The following is an 8,628-nucleotide window of genomic DNA, read 5'->3' as shown; positions in this document are numbered from 1 at the left end:
ATGAGCCACTATTGCACCAGCAGGAGCATCTTGTTTCACATGTTGCTAATGCAGCATGATGGGTACTTCGTCGAACAGGACTCTAGGGGACAATTCTCCCCCAGCCATTTGCACAGTGCCGCACTGGATATCATGTGATTTCTGCCTGACCATAACACTCCTAAGAAATTTACTGCTGTACCAGGCCCTTGTACCTTCTGTGGGTTGATTTCCCATCCTCATTCCTTCAGGTGCTTTTGCATGTTTCCCAAATGAGCTTCCAAATCTGTAAGGCACTCAGAAGTTAGCATTATGTCATCTATATAATGGAACCTCCTTACAGAAGGAGGGGAGGGTAACAGGGCCAGGTCCCAGGCCACCATCCATGAAAAACGGTGGGGCTGTGGAGACAATCTTGGGGAAGTACTCTGAAAGTCCAATGTCACCCATTCTGTGTGAATGAAAATTGATCCTGGGATTCAGCAGCTAGGGGAATAGTAAAGAATGCATTAGCAAGGTCCACCACAGTGTGGAAGGACCCCATTTCCTACACCAGCTGATCAGTTAGCAGTGCAATGCTGGGTACCACTGCATGAATGGGAGGCACCACCTTATTTAACTCCAAGTAATCTGCAATTGTTCCCCAAGAGCCATCTGGCTTCCTAATAGGCCAAATGGGGCTATGGAAAGGGCTCTGGGCTAGGCAGATAACCTCTACCTGCTCTAGTTCCTGGATGGGTTCAGTAATTTCATCTCAACCCCCAGGCATCCAGTACTGTTTGATATTCACCACCCTCAGTGGGGTGGGCAATTTGACGGGCTCCCATCTTGCCTACCCCCCCCAAGTAATCACCTTTACTGTTTGCACTCTCACCCAAAACTCTCCCACAGTAATATGTAGGGTGTGACCCAGTAGGGCATCAACCCCTAAAATGTTCTCTCAAAGGGGAGAGATGCACACCTTATACATCTGGAGGGGGTGGATAATTGACCACTCCAAGAATGAGCTTAGTCTGCTTTACTTGTATTGTTTTATCCCCATACCCATCCATTGCTAACCACTGGCCCTAATGTTTTTGGGGATTGCAGTGAATTAATGTATGCTCTGCCCCAGTATCCACTATGGCCCATGAGTTTTGCATATTAGTGAGGGACCAATAAATCCTCAGTTTGACATGTGGCCTCTGGTCGTCCAGTATGGCCCTCACCTATGGGCAACCTTGGCCACCCCTTCAAGGCAGTGGTTGGGGGGGTCCCATCCAATGAGGCTGCCCTTTTCTGGAGCAGAGGGCACAGTTGGAGTTACCCACACCTTCTGGTCCCCAATTTCTCTTACTTTTGTGGTGAATTGCTGGTAAGGTCTTTAAGCCCTCCATAGGCTCACCAGCACAGTGTTTGGCTGGCCATTAATACTACCCCTAGCAACTCCTCCTCTGTGCAGATTCATCCACATCTTGCTTGGGAGACACAGAGGGGCCCCTTTGCTGAGTTCAAGCCCTTTTCCCTTGTGTCTACTTGCTTTAGCACCTTTCAAACCCTGTTTACATGTTTGTCTAAGTCATTTAAATCCACCAGAGCCTCACCAGCCTTGTACAGGTCATGCCCTGCCACCAAAGCTCCCTACCACTCTTGGGGGCCTTGCTGAATCAGTTTCTTTCTTAAGTCTCCTGTAAAAACAGTCCTGTATGTGCCAGTGAACTGGATATCAAATACAGCTTCCCTCATGCTCAGTTCCCTCAACAGAACCTGTCCTTCCTCAATGATTTCCCAGTCTCTAGTATTCATGGAAATCTCAGGTGGAGATACCCACATATCCCGAATGGCTCATATGAGCCAATCCATCATGGACTGGTTTCCTTCATGTTGCCTTAAATTGTGAAGTCTTTGTCTCAAAGAGGATGAGTGGTTATGTTGCTTAATTTCTCTGATTCTGTAGAACATAAAATGATCCCATCTGTCCTCATGTCCCATAACTTAACAAGCCAGGTGGCCAAAGCCTCCTTTATAGCTTGTTTAAATGTCTTTCCCAGTTCTAATAGTTATGGTGCGAGTATTCTCTGATTACCATGGTCTCCTGCACTGGGCTACTGTTAAGACCTCCACTGGCATGTCAGAACATGGATTTTCCCTTTCTTTGAATTAAGGGTGAGACCTGAGGAGCATCTCCCACTATCTCTAGGTCACTTCCTTCTTCCTCACTACCTGAATCTTCCCAGGGGTTCCAGGTTTTAAGATCCCAGGATGGGACTTTTATTATCATTCTGATTGGGGCTCTTTTCCCTTTTGACCTCCTAGACATAATAAAACGGCATGTGAACAACTCCATGTCCTTTCTTTCATCTAATTACCAGCAAAGTCATAGGCCAGTACTGATGAATTAGATTTGTAAAGAATTTTCTCTATATTTAAGTCTGACAATGTAAAAACCATTCATAGTTGGTACAGGAGATTGTGTTGTTGCTTCTATTTTACTTGACTTTGTTAATATTACCAGTTTAGCTTTATTTATTAAGTTTAAGAGAATTTTAAACAAGGTTTAGCTGTTTATCAAAGAAAAGTTTGGTACTTCTATGAACAGTGTGCTTTCCCGTTGAAGGAAGGGTTGATGCACTCCCACATTCTACATGTGCACTAGAGATGGAGGTAAGTATTTTGTTTTGAGGAGTCAAGTTGTTCTGACTTGATTTAACTATTTGTTTGCTGGGTACCATTTATTGGTGGCAATATAGGTACATTTGTTAGATGCTGGCTTTACATTTAGGGTACATCCTTCACTGATTTTATTTTTTTCACAGTTTCTGTTTAGTTATGATTAGATGTCAAAGAGAAAGCAGCATTTTTTATCATAAACTCAAAGGCCTATGCAAAAAGTCTAATATAGATTATGGTCTAATCAATATACTATTTGACTTTGGAGTAATATATATGCTCTGATAATCTAGGTTGGTACATAAATTATGAATCAGTGTCTAATAAAAATCTAATCGTAAATATAATAAGTAAAAAATACACTTTGCCATCCTTGAAATACATTGTAAGAATACTCATTACTACACTAAAAAATTTAAATGCTTATATCGCTACAATATAATGATTTGGGACTGTAGGAGCCATCATAATTGGACAGTATAATATCCTATTTAATTCATGGCAGGGTTGTCAGAAGGATGCAATTTAGAAATATATACTAAATGAATTTAAATAAGTCCCTTGGATTTATTTATTTATCTGTCTAGTTCATTTGAATTAAACTTCCCTTCTGTGTGGTAATGAGAAGATATAGAATCCCTACTTAATGATGAAAAGAGATTAGAATTGTAACATTTCTTTTTGAATATAAATTAATCCTCTAGTTAGTAAAAATGGAGAAGAATGTGGCTCGCTGCTCTAAAGCACTTAACAGAGAATGCTATCTTACCCATTAACTATGAGCTTACTGCCTTTTTTTCCTTGTGTGTTTTTCTAATCAAGGACATACTTTCTCCCCTGAGACACGTGGGAGTTTAGCAATTACTTGACGCTCTAACACTAGGCAATTTCTTCTGGGACTGCAATCTGTTAGAGTTCAATTTTCTCAACTACAGACAAAATGATCAGAATGAATTCATTCCTTCAGAATGAAACCAAGTGAATAAACTAAATGTGATTGAAATGAACTTATGTAGTTTTCTTACATAAATCAACAGAATGCCCAGTACACATCCTGACTGTACATATTTATGGCATGTGTTTTGTATTCTAGAAATTTTTTCAAAGATTTTTATTCTTCCAAAGATCATTTTTAACATCACAATGAATTCAATATAAATGATATGATAGCAATTATATATAGCTATTGTGTCATCTGGTAGTCGCATACATTATATGCTCTCTATCATAAGAGATATAAAAGCCTCATGTGCTCCCCCTACTTTACCCATGCTTGCTAGTAACTGATGCTTTTTTCTTTGCCAGCCTATTAGATTAAAACACAGATACAAACATACATGTACACACACACATACCCCCCCACACACAAACACATCATCATTTACATCATCTTAGAGCAATAAAACATTATTTAAAACATTTTGTAAATATATTCATTTTCAAATAAATTCAATATAACATACTTAAGTAGAGTTTTTAAAAATTTTTTGTTTGTAAAGGTCAAATCCATTTTAAACACTGAATATTTTGCTTATGTGAAACATATCTTTTTCAATGACATTTTTGTACCATTCCTAGAAATGTATTTCACAATTAAGTTTAAAGTTTATATAACTCTATTCATTATTGCATTATTGGAAAATCTAAGCACTCAAATTCATATAAGTCATTGAATAAAACATTGATTGGATAAATTGTGATATTCACATTCAGTAGACTATGAAGCTATTCCAAAGGATGAAGCAGATCTATTTATGCCTTCCAGAATTTTTTTCCAAGAAAGACAATACTGAAAGGTGATTTGGGATGATGTGACATTAGAATCAAGGATAAAGGTTTTACATTTCACCATGCAGTCATCAGTATTATTTCAGTTTATTAAACTGTGCTTGAATGCTTGAATTATCATTGTCTCCAAGTCATCATTACTCAAGTGTAGAGTTGCACTTCCTTAGCCACTAGTGGAAAATTTGTATTTAAGTGAAATTTATCATACCTCTTCCTAGATTTACATTTCCCCGAAGAGATCAGAAATAGCAATACCTCTGAAAGGTAAGAATGGATGGTAGATACTTCAGATTAAGAAATTTAATTTATGTGGTGCCATAGATACTGAATTTACTATGAATTTTCTATTTTCATTTTATCTCATATGGGAATCATAAATGTGTTTTGAAGTATCATACTCACTTGATGAAAAAGCATAATTTTGGACTTAATAAAATTTATGTTAACATTTTCTTGAGCTAATTGTATTTCCCTAGATGTTCCATTTTTGTATCATTAGGTAGTACTGAAAGCTACAGAAACATAAAACCTGTATGAATGTTAAGTACAATTGCAGTGTTAAAAATGTAATTTATGAGAACAAAAATAGAGAAAAAATGTGTTGATAATCTCTACTTTGATCAATATATTTAGGAAATTAACATTAGTTTGCACATTAGGGTCTGAAATTATTAATCACCTATATGTTGCTAATGGAGCCTCTCCAAGGACTGGCTGTATTGTCAGCCAAAGATAAAATTCATTTTAGTCTATGCCATTTACTACATTGGTCCTTGTCCTCTATCAGCTCCATATAATAGGGGTTTATTGATTACATATCATAAAATGGCCAGTGTTATTTTGATCTAGACATACCTACAAGAGAATTTAAATTAAAATCAGAAAGGTATAGTGAGACTACAGCTTTGGGATATTAGAAGTGATTTTGGTTTACTCCGTACTAAAATACCAGGGTTTACAAATTTGATGGTCATAAAAGTAACGTTGAGATTTGCACAGTTCTCTCATAAAAAGTGCTTCGTCCACTTCTGATAGCTGTTGATTCACCATCAGGACTCTATTGGCCAAAGGCCTTTGCTTAAGACTTGCCTACTGTACAGTAGTGCTTGGGATAGCTCTACTGAAATTACATAATCTTTATGGTTTATGCAAAATTTTTACAAGTAATTTTATCTTTTTATTAAAAACATCATTTAAACAGGTAAATAGTTTTAATAATCCAAATCTTACTGGAATGGAAATGTTGATTTCACATCTCCAAGTGAAGATAATTGGCAAGCTTGATTTCTTTCAAATACATCTGGAAGGATGTGCTTCATTTTTTATGCTAAATGAAAAATTAATCAAATAATTCAACACTGGTAATGTATATAAGAGTCACAGTTCCTGCTATTTGGTACTTCATTCTGAATATTTCTATATCTTTGGTTACTCTGCATTAAAATAGACATAAAACTAGAAATCAAATAATAAATCTAAACAAAAATTCTGTTAAGGAAAGACAGTTTTTTTTCTATTGGGTTTCCATGCTTTATTACATTCATAATCTACTTTCAGCATAAAATGAAAGCCATTTATAAAGAATATAATATAAAAAGAAAAAATGCCATCTTGTAAAGATTAATTAAGGTAGCAGTGGTGACCAAGCAAAAAGAAAATATTTAAAATATTTGATTCAATATTCAGGACAAAATCTGGAATTATGAAAAGAAATATCAGACAGATTTTCACTCACTGCATTTCCAAGTATGTTTTGAGATTGATCATAATTTAGCCAAACACAAAATATGTAGCCAATACTAAAAATTAAAATTTAAAGTAGTTGTATTCCATCACTATAATTTTTGAATCACAAACAAACAGAAGAAATAAAAATGCTTTTTTATATATGTGTCAGAAAATAAGTAGTGGAAAACTGAGTGCCATTATTTACAAAAGCTTGCTTAAATTTAGAGGCTAGTGTTCATTGGCAATAGAGCAACAATCTGAACATTTTTAAAAAATGAATGGGAAACCTGTCCCAAGGGGTTACTCATACCCCAGGGTAGTAATGAATGTGGTCCAACACAAAATCATATGCTTATTTAAAATATTATGTGATTTCTCTTGCAACATTTTGTTGTTTTGTAACTCACTTACATAGTTCCTACATATGAGCTTTGTAGATGACAATTTTTGTGTCTCAGGTCTAAAGGTGACACCAATGGTATTACTCAGCTTTTAGTCTTATGAACTACAATATTAATCTGCCAAGCAATCTTAATGCCTTTTCCACAGGAGGGAATAATGTGGAGCACTGTAAACTCAGTCAAAAACCTATGACAGGGAATGTCATAGGCCTTAGGGAGGAACTTAATGCTGTTGTATAACTAAATTGACACAGTGACAAACTGCTTTCTAAATATTTATGTTGATACCCATAGATAAATGCTACTGTTGTCTTAATCAGAAAAGGTGTCTTTTTCCACTGAATAATGGTGAGGAATACAGGGGAGCCCTACACCCTACTGATGAACTATTTGCTACTAACCGATGGTTTGGAGAAGGGGTTCGTCACTTTTGGTTGTATACTAAATGATAACTCCCACAGGCCTACAGTGGATAGTTTTAATTCTGATTAAACTTAATGGATCAGAAAACTAAAGCAAAAGACTAGTAAGGAGGATAAAGGTAGAAAAATGATTGAAGAGAAGTAAAAGAAGGTAGATAAAAGAGTAATTAGAACATGTTAAATACAAGTATGAAGTTGTCAGAGAATGAATTTGTTAACAAAAAATGTGTATAAATAAAGTCAGACCTGCCCTCAAGCATTTTTCTCAAAAAGGAGGTTTCTAAATGAGTCAGGATTAAAGTAATGCAAAATCCAAAGTTTCTTCTCATTACTTAAAATGTTTAAATAGTCAAATTTTATAGAATGACAGTAAAATATAAATATATTTTGCTAATATTTTAAATGTATTTTTTATAATTGCAGCACTTTCTTTGTTCTTGATAAGCCCCATTTCAATGTTCTGTTTTCCCTATATATGTGTTAAATCAAATATTTCATCAGAATAATTAACTCAAGAGCAAAATGTCAATTACCTATTTCATATGAGTGAGATCAAATCTAAATTAGCCTAATATCACAGAGATGAGAATCAGGCAGATAGTGTCATATTTTCTTGTATATTCTTCCTATTTCATAAATTATTAAGTTTTTAACATTCTTTTTATTTTTTGAGAACTTCATACATGGGTACTGTATTTACATCAGTTCTAACCCTACCTTTCTCCCTTTAACTCCTCCCTCTCAAATTCTTAATCTTTCCTAATTTAATAATTGCTACATGTATGTGCACATCTGTGTGTAAATGTGTCTGTATATGTATACACAACTTACTGAGTCCACTTACTGATGCTCATATATATATATATCTGTGTTTAGCTCTTCATCTGAGGTTGGGGGCCACGTTCAATTCCTCTAATCCTAGTTGACTTGGTCGATAGTGTTGTCATGCTATGCAGGTCTTGTTTAGTCAACTATATTGAGATTTCATGGGTGCAGGGGTGCAGTTTCCCTCTCATATCTAGAAAGCATCCCCCAACAGTCATCCTAGACCTTAAGCTTCTACAATTTTTCTGCCCCTTTTTCCATCATAGAACCTGAGCCTTCGGTGTAAGGGTTGGCTGTGTATACATATTCTACAGTTTAAATGGAACTAAACCACATAGGGTGACAATGGCATATTATTAGCAACATTTAGGAGTTTTATGAGTTGCTTTCTTAATTTTCCAGCCTCATTCATTCATTCGTTCATTCATTCATTAAAATTTACAAAATAACTGTTTTGACATAATTTTTAGTGGAGTAATAATAAAAAAATGTAACATAGAGATGTTTCATAATCAAGTTTTGCAATTAATCTATGATTAAATGTGTAAGAGCTAAATCATGATAAATGGTACACACAGTGAAAATGAGAACACTGCGATGCACATTCCTTGCCTACCTTGGGGAGCTATCTCACCTGCTGGGAATGCTTTGTGAAGATGACCTTCAGTTACAGAGAGCCCTCAGAATAGCTCTGCTGTAGGGCACTAGCTTGACTAAAGGGACCTTTTTCTAGCTGGCTAACTTCCAAAATCTAGTCCCAGGTGTAGTGCAATGGCTTGGCCACTTTTGCCCACTAGAGAACCCCTGAAATGAGCCAGCAGTTGACGTCAATTGAG

Source organism: Nannospalax galili, unplaced genomic scaffold, assembly GCF_000622305.1.
Source record: "Nannospalax galili isolate Female #2095 unplaced genomic scaffold, S.galili_v1.0 scaffold1718, whole genome shotgun sequence".
NCBI classification, from domain to species: domain Eukaryota; kingdom Metazoa; phylum Chordata; class Mammalia; order Rodentia; family Spalacidae; genus Nannospalax; species Nannospalax galili.
Note: the sequence above shows the minus strand (reverse complement) of the source record.